Here is a 15078-nt window from a genome sequence, read left to right on the forward strand (position 1 = left end):
TGGAGCATCTTATGGGGGCCATAAACCTTTATGGAGCAGTGTACGGGGCATACACACTGGAGCGTCTTATGGGGGCCATCAACCTTGATGGAGCAGTGTACGGGGCATATACTATGGGGCATCTTATGGGGGACATAAACCTTTATGGAGCAGTGTACGGGGCATATGGATGGGAGCAGCAAATTACAGAACGGTGGCGCAGGATGGGAGCAGCACATGACAGGATGGGGGTGCAGGATGGGAGCAGCACATGACAGGATGGGGGTGCAGGATGGGAACAGCCCATGACAGGACGGGGGCGCAGGATGGAGCAGCACATGACAGGATGGGGATGCAGGATGGGTGCAGCACATGACAGAACGGGGGTGCAGGATGGCAGCAGCACATGACAGAATGGGGGCGCAGGATGGAGCAGCACATGACAGAACGGGGGTGCAGGATAGGAGCAGCACATGACAGAACGGGGGTGCAGGATGGGAGCAGCACATGACAGGATGGGGCGCAGGATGGAGCAGCACATGACAGGATGGGAGCGCAGGATGGGAGCAGCAAATGACAGAGTGGAGGCGCAGGATGGGTGCAGCACATGACAGAATAGAGGCGCAGGATGGGTGTAGCACATTTCAGAATGGGGGCGCAGGATGGGAGCAGCACATGACAGGATGGGGGCGCAGGATGGAGCAGCACATGACAGGATGGGGACGCAGGATGGAGCAGCACATGACAGGATGGGGACGCAGGATGGAGCAGCACATGACAGGATGGGGACGCAGGATGGAGCAGCACATGACAGGATGGAGACCATATACCAATATAAATGCTCGCCACCCGGGCGTAGAACGGGTTCAATAGCTAGTATATATACAGTGGGTGCGGAAAGTGTTCAGACTCCTTTAAATTTTTAATTCGTTTCATTGCAGCCATTTGGTAAATTCTATAAAGCTCATTTTTCATTATTAATGTACAGTCATGGCCAAAAGTTTTGAGAATGACACCAAAATTCTATTTTCACATGATCTGCTGCCCTCTGGTTTTTATTAGTGTTTGTCTGATGTTTATATCACATACAGAAATATAATTGCAATCATATTATGAGAACCAATAGGTTATATTGACAGTTAGAATAAGTTAATGCAGCAAGTCAATATTTGCAGTGTTGATCCTTCTTCTTTAAGACCTCTGCAATTCTCCCTGGCATGCTCTCAATCAACTTCTGGACCAAATCCTGACTGATAGCAGTCCATTCTTGCATAATCAATGCTTGCATTTTGCTAGAATTTGTTGGTTTTTGTTTGTCCACCCGTCTCTTGATGATTGACCACAAGTTCTCAATGGGATTAAGATCTGGGGAGTTTCCAGGCCAAGGACCGAAAATCTCTATGTTTTGTTCCATGAGCCATTTCGTTATCACCTTTGCTTTATGGCAAGGTGCTCCATCATGCTGGAAAAGGCATTGTTGGGCGCCAAACTGCTCTTGGACGGTTGGGAGAAGTTGCTCTTGGAGGACATTCTGGTACCATTCTTTATTCATGGCTGTGTTTTTAGGCCGATTTCCTTGGCTGAGAAGCAACCCCACACATGAATGGTTTCAGGATGCTTTACAGTTGGCATGAGACAGGACTGGTGGTATCGCTCACCTCTTCTTCTCCAAATAAGCTGTTTTCCAGATGTCCCAAACAATCGAAAAGGGGATTCATCAGAGAAAATGACTTTGCCCCAGTCCTCAGCAGTTCACTCCCTGTAGCTTTTGCAGAATATCAGTCGGTCCCTGATGTTTTTTCTGGAGAGAAGTGGCTTCTTTGCTGCCCTCCTTGAAACCAGGCCTTGCTCAGAGTCTCTGCAGTCTCACAGTGTGTGCAGAAGCACTCACACCAGCCTGCTGCCATTCCTGAGCAAGCTCGGCACTGCTGGTAGTCCGATCCCGCAGCTGTAACAGTTTGAAGATACGGTCCTGGCGCTTGCTGGTCTTTCTTGGGTGCCCTGGAGCCTTTTTGACAACAATGGAAGCTCTCTCCTTGAAGTTCTTGATGATGCAATAGATTGTTGACTGAGGTGCAATCTTTGTAGCTGCGATACTCTTCCCTGTTAGGCCATTTTTGTGCAGTGCAATGATGGCTGCACGTGTTTCTTTAGAGATAACCATGGTTAACTGAAGAGAAACAATGATACCAAGCACCAGCCTCCTTTTAAAGTGTCCAGTGATGTCATTCTTACTTAATCATGACTGATTGATCGCCAGCCCTGTCCTCATCAACACCCACACCTGTGTTAATGGATCAATCACTAAAACCATGTTAGCTGCTCCTTTTAAGGCAGGACTGCAATGATGTTGAAATGTGTTTTGGGGGTTAAAGTTAATTTTCTGGGCAAATATTGACTTTTCAAGTACAGTAATTGCTGTTAAGCTGATCACTCTGACATTCAGGAGTATATGCAAATTGCCATTAGAAAAAATGAAGCAGTAGACTTTGGAAAAATTAATATTTGTCTCATTCTCAAAATTTTTGTCCATGACTGTACACTCTGCACCCCATCTTGACTGAAAGAAATCAGAAATGTAGAAATTTTTGCAAATTTATTGAAAAAGAAAACCTGAAATCTCCCATGGTCATAAGTCTTCAGCCCCTTTGCTCAGTATTGGGTAGAAGCCCCTTTTGAGCTAGTACAGCCATGAGTCTTCTTGGGAATGATACAAGTTTTTCACCCCTGGATTTGGGGATCCTCGGCCATTCTTCCTTGCAGATCCCCTCCAGTTCCGTCAGGTTGGATGGTGAACGTTGGTGAACGCCATTTTCAGGTTTCTCCAGAGATGCTCCATTGGGTTTAGGTCAGGGCTCTGGCTGGGCCGGTCAGGAATGGTCACAGAGTTGTTCTGAAGCCGCTCCTTTGTTATTTTAGCTGTGGGCTTAGGGTCATTGTCTTGTTGGAAGGTGCTCTGCGGGTGTCTCCGGTGCCTGGCTGCGCTGCAGGGGGGAGAGGTGTCCGGAGATCCTGCTGCAGGTGTTCAGCACTGCTGCCCGGTGCTCTGCTGGTGTCCCCGGTGCTGCGGGTGCCCGGACGGCACTTCCCGATGCTGCTGCGGTGGTCTCCGATGCTGCTGGGGCACTGCTAACATTTTGTGAAAGGCCAGAGCCCCAGCAGTCCCATGATTTCCTGTGCGGTGGACTCGGGGAAAATGGCCACCGAGCGAGTGGCGCATGCTCAGATGGAGATCTCGGCATCGAGATCTTGGGAGATAAGATTTCAGGGCTGAAATCTCATGTCCCGAGATCTCCATCTGCGCATGCGCCGCCCCGTCCGGCGGCTATTTTACCAGGCTCCACCACAAGAAACCATGGGACTGCTGGGGTGGGCCCCGGCAGCACCGGAGACCTCCGCAGCAGCATCGGACAGTGCTGGCCACACACCCGCAGCTTTAGAGACATCAGCAGAGCACCGACAGCAGCGCCGGACACCAGCAGTAGCGCCGCCAGGCACTGCAGACACCCGTGGAGCACTGGGTAGCAGCGCCGGACACCCACAGCACCGCCGGACACCCCTTTATCTCAGCCTGCGGCCTGCAGCAATGGTTCTGGCAAGGTACATTTGCATTATAAGACGCACCCCCATTTTCCCCCAAATTTGGGGTAAAAAGTGCATCTTATAATCCGAAAAATATGGTAGGTGTGGAGACACAGCATTATATCTTAATTAACCACACGACTGTTTTTAGCAAACAAAGAATGGTTGGTTAAGAAGGCTAAGAAAGCAGACTTGCTTGTCTAAGGCTGTAATATTGACACTTCATTTAACATATTGTGCTAATATATCCTAATTATACATTGTGTAGGCCAGATAGTTTGGTAACTTCGAAAACAGAGTTTTAAAAACTATGCAAATAGATTAAATAAGCAAGTAATGCTACTGAATGAAGGACGCTTGTTAAGTATAGAGAAAGACAGAGAGCTAGAGATTCAGACAAGACATTCACACATGCAGGGGACTCTATAGGACTGCCGCCCATACATCATGGCTCCATCACGAGGGACACGGATCTATCATTCTACAGGAAACAATGTAAGGGACCTTGGCCCCGGTTGGAAGAATATAGATCTGCTCCATTGACCATCGTTGAACCATGGATACGTTTGGAGAAAGCCAGGCGTGGGACCCACCAGTTGCCTGGCTTCATGGAGATGTTTGGAGAAGCCAGGATGTGACCCTTCAGGCAACTGGCCTTGTACCTGAATGGACTGTCATCTTCCTACACTTGTCGTTACCTCCTCTCTGTGTGCGTGCAAAAAGTGGGGTAGTCGACCCTGGGAGCTCTAAAGTAACAGCTGCTATTATCCTAGCAAGTCAGCGGAAGGGTGAGACTGTAATGTGCACCATCTTGGGGTATTTTACTGGGACTGTTCTACACGTTATCTGCCTGTTTTGTGGTTCAATAAAGCATTGTCAGACTGCTTTACCCTCACCCTGTGTTGTCTGAGTAGTGTTATGCCCACATTAAAGAGAGAGCGGGCGTTCGGCAGGACGATCCCTGGTCCATCCGGTTTCAGCTAGCGGACTGAGTTGCCTGCTGACCCCTGTGTCTCCACAATAGGTGATATTGCAACTGCTGAATATACAATATATAGGTGCTCTTTTGATATTGACCCCGAAACGTCTGACTTTGCTGACTCACAGCCTGTTCGTGGGTTGTGACTAGTGTCACAGTATACAACAGTTGCAGTATCACTTATAATATATAGGTGATACTGCAACTGATGTGTATAGGCACAGTATCACCTATATAATGTATATACAGCAGTTTCAATCTATGTATTCAGCAATTGTGGTGTCTCCTATGTGATGTATGTACATCAGCCTCAGTGTATCCTATGTGATATATATGCATCATAATATAGAATGTAGCATAATGCTGTCTTAATTATAATGTAGAGTTGTGTGTGTATATAGTGTAGAGATGTTTCGCAGTGTTTCTCAACTCCAGTCCTCAAGACCCCACAACAGGTCATGTTTTCAGGATTTTCTTAGTATTGCACAGGTGATAATTTCATCACCTGCTCAAGCATTAATGCCATCGCCTATGCAATACTAAGGAAATCCTGAAAACATGACCTGTTGTGGGGTCTTGAGCACTGGAGTTGAGAAACACTGTTCTATAGTATGGTGCCGTATATAAAGTGTGTAATCCACACAGGGGTGGATTAAGGGTAGCCAGGGCCACGGGCTGTTCAAATACTGTGGGCCCCTCGGTCATGTGATGGGGTCATGCGACAGGGTCATGCGACGGGGTCATCATATACCTGAACCAGATTATTCCAGAAAAATAGTTGCTGCGTGAAACTATAACCTGTCAAACATCCATTGATCTAGTCAATTTACCCTTCAGTTAGGAAGAAAAAAAAACAAAAAAAAACCACAATACTATCACCATAAGTGTCAGTATTCACAGGAGATCTGTACTTGGTATGCAGTGTCTGTGTAGAGGTAATACATTGATCACTGGTGGTATTATACACAGGACCTCTATATAGTATACAGTGTATAGTGTCAGTGTATAGGTAACACTGACTCACCAGTGACGTCTCTAGGTGAAGTCCTTCATCTTTCATCCAGCACAGACCGCCATCACTTCATCCAGCCAGGACTCGTCTCTGCAGGAAATAACACAGTTATCTCGAGTTCCGCTTGCAGAACACATTACTTAATTTTTCCTAACTTCTACATTACACCACATGAAGAAAAAAAGGCGACATAGTATCACTCTACACAGTAACAGGACCGCCCCCCCATTTAAAACAGTATACTAAAAAAATAAAATAAATACATCGCTGCAGTAATAATATCCCTTAATTAGCCCCTATGGTAATAATAATATCCCTTAATTGTATGGTAATAATAATATCCCCCATCCTGGCCCCGTGTATCTCATTCCTGGCTCCAGCCATATGTTCTCACATCCTGCCCTCATGAGTATCCATTCTACCCCATATGATCTCCCCATCCTGCCCCATCAGTCTCCATCGTATCCATCCTGCCCCATGATCCTGCACGATCTGTCTCCAATACTGCCCCATGTCTTTCATTCTGCCCCGTATCTCCAATCATGCCCCATGTCTACATTCTGCCCCATCTGTCTCCAGTCCTGCCCCCAGTGTGTCCAGCAATCTCTGCCCCCAGTGTCCAGCATCTCTGTCCCCAGTGTCCAGCATCTCTGTCCCCAGTGTCCAGCATCTCTGTCCCCAGTGTGTCCAGCAATCTGCTAAAGTGTCTCCGGCATATTGCCCCCAGTGTGTCCAGCATCCTGCCCCCAGTGTGTCCAGCATATTGCCCCCAGTATGTCCAGCATATTGCCCCCACTGTGTCCAGCATTCTGCCCCAGTGTGTCCAGCATATTGCCCCCAGTGTCTCCAGCATATTGCCCCCTGTGTCTCCAGCAATCTGCCCCAGTGTCTCCAGCATATTGCCCCCCAGTGTATCCAGCATTCTGCCCCAGTGTATCCAGCATCTCTGCCCCAGTGTCTCCAGCATATTGCCTCCAGTGTCTACAGCAATCTGCCCCAGTGTCTCCAGCATATTGCCCCGAGTGTGTCCAGCATATTGCCCCCAGTGTGTCCAGCATATTGCCCCAGTGTGTCCAGCATCTCTGCCCCAGTGTGTCCAGCATATTGCCCCCAGTGTGTCCAGAATCCTGCCCCCAGTGTCCAGCATATTGCCACTAGTGTGTCCAGCATATTGCCCCCAGTGTGTCCAGCATATTGCCCCCAGTTTGTCCAGCATTCTGCCCCAGTGTCTCCAGCATATTGCCCTCATGTGTCCAGCATCCTACCCCCAGTGTGTCCAGCATATTGCCCCCAGTTTGTCCAGTTTGCCCCAGTGTCTCCAGCATATTGCCCCCATGTGTCCAGCATCCTGCCCACAGTGTGTCCAGCATATTGCCCCCAGTGTGTCCAGCAAGTTGCCCCCAGTGTGTCCAGCATGTTGCCCCCAGTGTCTCCAGCATATTGAGCCCAATTATAATCCGCCCCTGAATCCACACTATACGCACTGGCACATCTCTACAATATATAGTATATACACCGCTGCACTCTATATTCATTACCACAGTATATAATATGGAGTTGTGTATTTAATTGATTGTAACATATATTAGGGAGCTGTGTATATGGAGTGCCCCCAAGGGCAGCGGGGTACTCCGTATCGGGTCCTTCGGTTCTCTGGGGGATGTCACGGTGGCTGACCCGGTCCGTGACCCTCGGATGTCCGTGTAAAAGGGAAAGGTTTTTAAAGGGCAGATGTCCGTGACGCCACCTGTGGTATTCGGTCAGGGTGACCAACGCTGCTTAGGGGTCCGCTGGGGTGATGTTATGGCAGCTGGATGGTATACCTTCCCACAGGTGAAGTGTATCCCCAGGGCTTCCCAGAGTGTTGATGGTGGATAGTGAGAGGCGCAGTGAAGAACGAGGACACAAGGTTGCAGTCTCTTTACCTTTACTGAAGACTTCAGCATCCACAGTCCAGGGCACCAGATCACAGGGCAGGCAGAGTCCGGCCGGTTTGGAGGCAAATCCAGAGTCCGATTGTCCAGGTGGAAATCAGCAGCCTTCCTCTAGCGCTGTGTTGTAGATCCTTACTGCCTAAGGCTTCACATAAGGTCCTCACAGATGTAATGTCTCTCTCTCTGTCCCCTATATAGGATAGGACAAACCCGTATGACCGGTGGCTTGAGGCATTTTACAGGGACCAGCCTCTAAGGGGTGCCACCTTGCCTCCTGCGTGTAGGGCGGACAGGTAACATGAAATTAGCTGTCCTGCCGGTCTGTGAAGCAAGGCATAAAGGATCGTTGCTCCCTCAGTGTTCCGGCTACCGGGATCCTGCGCCTCAGAAGGAGGCAGCCTGTGTAGGGCTAATCCCCTCCTGGAATCCACTCCTTTGCTACCACTTCTTTCACCCTCTCTGCAATACAGTTCTTCTTCAGTGTCTTTTTCTGGAAGCTGCAGCTCTAGGGGCATGCACAGCTCTGTGTCTTTCTGTCTCGATCTCTGTCAGGATCCCACCCCTGCCAGGGACCAACTACCTGAGCGAAGCTCAACCAGGAACTAACTTTCGCTCCAGGTCACCAGTTTTACCATAGTGTGAGAAGTTCCCTAATGAATAGGAGCAGAGCTCCCCCTGGTGGCCTGGAGTGTGAAATGCGTTGCATGCTTGTGATACCTGAAAGCAGTTGTCCTTCTTTGCCTCCAAACGTAATATCACTCTCCCCTAGAGGAAAATGACATTACTGCAACGACCAGGAGCCTGGGGCGCTGCAGATACGTCTCCGGTCCTGTATATATACGTCAGTGTAATTCCCTGTATTTGCTCTGTGTGTGTGTGTGTGTATATATATATATATATATATATATATATATATATATATATATATATATACAGTACAAGCCAAAGTTTGGACACACCTTCTCATTTAAAGATTTTTCTGTATTTTCATGACTATGAAAACTGTAAATTCACACTGAAGGCATCAAAACTATGAATTAACACATGTGGGATTATATGCTTAATAAAAAAGTGTGAAACAACTGAAAATGTCTTATATTTTAGGTTCTTCAAAGTAGCCACCTTTTGCTTTGATGACTGCTTTGCACACTCTTGGCATTCTCTTGATGAGCTTCAAGAGGTAGTCACCGGGAATGGTTCTCACTTCACAGGTGTGCCCTGTCAGGTTTAATAAGTGGGATTTCTTGCCTTATAAATGGGGTTGGGACCATCAGTTGTGTTGAGCAGAAGTCTGCTGGATACACAGCTGATAGTCCTACTGAAGAGACTGTTAGAATTTGTATTATGGCAAGAAAAAAGCAGCTAAGTAAAGAAAAACGAGTGGCCATCATTACTTTAAGAAATGAAGGTCAGTCAGTCCGAAAAATTGGGAAAATTTTGAAAGTGTCGCCAAGTGCAGTTGCAAAGACCATCAAGCGCTACAAAGAAACTGGCTCACATGAGGACTACCCCAGGAAAGGAAGACCAAGAGTCACCTCTGCTTCTGAGGATAAGTTTATCCGAGTCACCAGCCTCAGAAATCGCAGGTTAACAGCAGCTCAGATTAGAGACCAGGTCAATGCCACACAGAGTTCTAGCAGCAGACACATCTCTACAACAACTGTTAAGAGGAGACTTTGTGCAGCAGGCCTTCATGGTAAAATAGCTGCTAGGAAACCACTGCTAAGGACAGGCAACAAGCAGAAGAGACTTGTTTGTGCAGCGCCCCAGGGTCCTGGTCGTTGCAGTAATATCATTCTCCTCTAGGGGGGAGTGATGTTACGTTTGGAGGCAAAGAATGACACCCGAATCCAGGTATCACAAACATGCAACACATTTCGCACTCCAGGCCACCAGGGGGAGCTATGCTCCTATTTATTAGGGCACTCTTCACTTACTTTTACTCACTTACTTTTACATAGGTAAAACTGATTGCCTGGGGAGGAAGTTAGGCAGTTGCTGGCTGAGCTTCGCTCAGGTAGTTGATCCATGGCAGGGGTGCGAGCCTGTCAGAGGCCTAGACAGAAGGACACGGAGCTGTGCCTGCCCTAAGTGCGGCAGTTTTTCAGAAGGGACATTGAAACAGAATTGTATTGTAGAGAGGGTGAAGAAGTCATAACAAAGGAGTGGATACCAGGAGGAGTTCTGCCCTACACAGGCTGCCTCATTCTGAGGTGCAGGATCCCAGTAGCTGGAACACCGAGAGAGCAACAGTTCTTTATGCCTTGCTCCAGAGACCGGCAGGACAGCTAATTTCACGTTACCTGCCCGCCCTACACCCAGGAGGCAAGGTGGCACAGCTTAGAGGCTGGGGCATGATAGAGTCCCTATAAAACGCCTCAAGACACCGGTCATACAGGTTTATCCTATGCATCTGGGGGTGAGAGACATATCATCAATAACATCTAAAACATCTGTGAGGACCTTATGAGAGGCTTAGCAGTAAGGTACTACAACACCACGGCGCTAGAGGAAGGCTACTGATTTCCACATTTATATGGGGACTCTGGATTTGCCTCCAAACCGGCCGGACTCTGCCTGCCCTATGATCTGGTGCTGTGGACTGTGGATGCTGAAGCCTTCAGTAAAGGTAAAGAAATTGCACCATGTGTCCTCTTTCTTCTCTGCGCCTCTCACTGTCACAATTCACACCGTCACCGTCACCCCTTCATCACGGATCGGGGTGACTTTAGGCCAACAGACGGCTATCACATGTGCAGGGGGGCTTATCTTAGTTATCCCTCCACTGCTACAATGTGATGAAAACACACACAAGGCTATTAACCTCTTAGTTTACCGCAGGGGCTTATTCTAGGTATCCCACTGCTCTTACAATATAACACAAACTGCAGGGATTTATGTATATCCCGCTTTACAGTTACGCTTGCAAACTTGCAGCTCTCTGGCGCCCCCCTCACCCTCAGGTCAGATTAGGTACTTCACCTAGGGTAATGAGTCACCAGAAAGGCTGCCCGCTATGTACTGGCTATTTAGCACGCTGCCGCGAGGCGATATAACTACTCCCACTCAGGCAGGAACAATAATTATCAACGCCGCAGTCGCTACAATGACTTCCAAAGGCACAGCACACGGTATGCTGCCACCAGCTTTGATTAACGGGTCCGAAGCTAACCCAGAACAGTAGCGTAATTCCCTTCAGAAGACTTAAGGTATGTTTTAGAGGAACGAAAACTAGTAATTTAAATATTTTACTCAGAAAGATTAAGGCAGTGTTTATAAAAAGGTATATAACCATGTTACAATATGAGACAATTGAAAATATGTACAATCAATTATAATATAACGGGATTAAATGAGAAAAGGTAAAACTCATAAAAACCATGCTGGCAGGCAGAGCCCAGATGTCCCAGTGCATAGTACAGCTCCTCAGGCAAAACTGAAGGCTGGGTTAAGTGTAGAGTCTTATAAACTGCAGCCTCGTGACATCACTAAAAGGCTGGTTAATGATATGTACTGAGGTCAGAGATATTTATGATCTTAGACTGGGGGGGGGGGGAGAGGGAAGGAGGGATCACAGCTGCCATGTGCTTTCAGGACCATGGTCAGATGCGCAAAAATCCCTCAGCTATGGTTTTTGCATTATCGTGACACTCACCATCCACCATCTACACACCGGGAAGCTCTGGGGACATACTTCACCTGTGGGAAGGTATACCATCTAGCTGCCATAACATCACCCCAGTGGACCCCTTAAAACAGCGTTGGTCACCCTGACCGAATACCACAGGTGGCGTCATGAACATTTCCCCTTTAAAGACCTTTCCCTTTTCAATGGACCTCCCGAGGGCCACTGATCGGGTCAGCCACCGTGACATCCCCCTTGATAACCGAAGGACCCGGTACTGAGTACCTCATAGCCCATGGGGGCGCTCCATTTGGGCTAAAGAACGCAAGTAATGGACATTATACCAGTGGAAATCTGTGCTTTGGTTTGATGAGTCCAAATTTGAGATCTTTGGTTTCAACCACCGTGTCTTTGTGCGATGCAGAAAAGGTGAACGGATGGACTCTACATGCCTGGTTCCCACCGTGAAGCATGGAGGAGGAGGTGGGATGGTGTGGGGGGGCTTTGCTGGTGACACTGTTGGGGATTTATTCAAAATTGAAGGCATACTGAACCAGCATGGCTACCACAGCATCTTGCAGCGGCATGCTATTCCATCCGGTTTGCGTTTAGTTGGACCATCATTTATTTTTTAACAGGACAATGACCCCAAACACCTCCAGGTTGTGTAAGGGCTATTTGACCAAGAAGGAGAGTGATGGGGTGCTACGCCAGATGACCTGGCCTCCACAGTCACCAGACCTGAACCCAATCGAGATGGTTTGGGGTGAGCTGGACCTCAGAGTGAAGGCAAAAGGGCCAACAAGTGCTAAGCATCATGGGAACTCCTTCAAGATTGTTGGAAGACCATTCCCGGTGACTACCTCTTGAAGCTCATCAAGAGAATGCCAAGAGTGTGCAAAGCAGTCATCAAAGCAAAAGGTGGCTACTTTAAAGAACCTAGAATATAAGACATAATTTCAGTTGTTTCACACTTTTTTGTTAAGTATATAATTCCACATGTGATAATTCATAGTTTTGATGCCTTCAGTGTGAATGTACAATTCTCATAGTCATGAAAATACAGAAAAATCTTTAAATGAGAATGTGTGTCCAGCTATATACAGCTCTGGCAAAAATTAAAAGACCACTGCAAAATGTTTAGTTTGTCTGTTTTTCCTTTATATTTTTCAGTAAAATGTAAATTGTTCTTTTATTCTATAAACTTCTGACAACATTTCTCCGAAGTTCCAAGCAATACATTTTGTATATTTTTCTGAAAGTGAAAAATGGTCAAAATAAAAAAAACAGTGCTTTTAGACCTCAAATAATGAAAAGAAAACAAGTTCATAATCATTTAGATTTAGAAACAACAATACTAATGTTTTACCTCAGGAAGAAGTCAGAAATCAATATTTTGTGGAATAACCATGATTGTTAATCCCAGCCTTAATGTGTCTTGGCATGCTTTTCACCAGTCTTTCATACTGCCTCTGGCGCAAAAATTTAAGCAATTCTTCTTTGTTTGCTGGCTTGTGACTATCCATCTTCCTCCTGATTATTGCCAGAGCTGTATATATGTATATATATAATTGTCTAAGGGTTTTTCCGTCTGTCTGTCTTTCTGTCTGTCCGTCTGTCTGTCCTGGAAATCCTGCGTCTCTGATTGGTCGAGGCCGCCAGGCCTCGACCAATCAGCGACGGGCACAGTATCGACGTAGAAACCCGCGTCTCTGATTGGTCGAGGCCGCTAGGCCTCGACCAATCAGCGACGGGCACAGCGACGATGATGTCATAAAGGACGTAGACATCCCGCGTCTCTGATTGGTCGAGGCCGCCAGGCACAGCGACGATGATGTCATAATGGTTGCCATGGCGACGATGATGTCATAAAGGTTGCCTCGACCAATCAGCGACGGGCACAGTCTGCCGCGAATTCTGGAATCATCATTGTCCATTTACTACGGGGACATGCATATTCTAGAATACCCGATGCGTTAGAATCGGGCCACAATCTAGTATATATATATATATATATATATATATATATATACAAACAATATGAATGATAACATCAACACTTTTTCACCACTCATGGTCAGTGGTTGGGTGAAGCCATTTATTGTCAGACTACTGCGTTTTCTCTTTTTAAATCATAATGACAGCCCAAAACATCCAAATGACCCTGATCAAAATGACATCCCCCATTTCTTAATCACTTGTATTGCCCTCTCTAACATCAATGACAGCTTGAAGTCTTTTGTGGTAGTTGTGGATGAGGTTCTTTATTTTCTCAGATGGTAAAGTTGGCCACTCTTCTTGGCATAAAGCCTCCAGTTCCTGTAAATTCCTGGGCTGCCTAGCATGAACTGTGCGGTTGAGATCTCCCCAGAGTGGCTCAATGATACTGAGGTCAGGAGACTGAGATGGCCACTCCAGAACCTTCGTTGTCAAGTTGGAATGACCAAGTACATCCCATGGCCAGCTTCCGGGCTGATGAGTGCAAATTTGCCTCTAGTATTTGCTGATAACGTGCTGCATTCATCTTTCCTTCAAGTTTGGCCAAGTTTTCTGCACCTTTGTAGCTCACACATCCCCAAAACATCAGCGATCCACCTCCATGCTTTACAGTAAGAATGGTGTTCCTTTCATCATAGGCCTTGTTGACCTCTCTCCAAATGTAACAATTATGGTTGTGGATAAAAAGTTCAGTTTTGTTCTCATCACTCCAAATTACGGTGTTCCAGAAGTTTTGAGGCTTGTCTCTGTGCTGTTTTGCGTATTGTAGGTGAGATACTTTGTGGCATTTGCACTGTAATGGCTTTCTTCTGGCGACTCGGCCATGCAGCCCATTTTTCTTCAAGTGCCTCCTTATTGTGCATCTTGAAACAGCCACACCGCTAGTTTTCAGAGAGTCATGTATTTCAGCTGATGTTATTTGTGGGTTTTTCTTTGCATCCCGAACAATTTTCCTGGCGGTTGTGGACGACATTTTTGTTGGTCTACCTGATCGTGGTTTTGTTTTTACAGAGCGCCTGATTTTCCATTTGTTAATCACAGTGTGAACGCTGCTGACTGGCATTATCAATCCCTTGGATATCTTTTTGTATCCCTTTCCTGTTTTATACAGCTCAACTACCTTTTCCCGTAGATCCGTTGACAATTCTTTTGCTTTCCCTATGACTCACAATCCAGCAACGTCAGTGGCTGGATGAAAGATGCAAGAGTCTGTCTGGATCCCAGAACCTCACTCAGTTTTTATGCACACACTGAATACAAGCAAACAGGTCACAGGTGAGGATGTTACCTTTAGTAGCAGACAATTTCTGTGCATGTTATCAGGCCAAAATCACCAGGGGATGTGAACTTTTGATCAGGGTCATCTGGATGTTTTGGGTTGTCATTATGATTTCTAAAGAGAAAACACAGTAGTGACAATAAATGGCTTCACCCAACCACTGATCATGGGTGCAGGAGAAGGTTTGGTGTCATCGTTCATATTCTCTGAAAAAAGGCCAAGAAAGCAAAAATTCTGCCGGAGTTTGTAAACCTTTGAGCACAACTGTGTGTATATATACGGTATGTACATAATATATATATTGTAGTAATTCAACTCGTGGCTGTATACGGATGTAGAAAATAGGAACACAGACTTTTTAAATCTCCAGTTGGTTTAGTCTACTTTCACACATCAGGTTTCCGGTTTCTGGAAAAAACGTCCATAGCAACGGTTTTTGTCTCCGGCGAAAAAGCCACAAGTGCCAGATCCGGCGCTTCCGGCTGTTTGCTAGAATGGAAGCCTATGGGAGCCGGAAGGTGCCAGACCCGGAAAATGACGGATTCCGGCGCCGTATTCAATTTTTTTAAACTGAGCATGCTCCAAAATTTTTTATCCAATTATCTGGATATGCTAGTCGGATCCGTCGCATCAGTTTTTCAGAGTCTGCGCCAGATCCATTTTTTCCAACATTTGCCGCATTGTGCCTGA

The sequence above is a fragment of the Ranitomeya imitator genome, chromosome 2 (assembly GCF_032444005.1).
Source record: "Ranitomeya imitator isolate aRanImi1 chromosome 2, aRanImi1.pri, whole genome shotgun sequence".
NCBI classification, from domain to species: domain Eukaryota; kingdom Metazoa; phylum Chordata; class Amphibia; order Anura; family Dendrobatidae; genus Ranitomeya; species Ranitomeya imitator.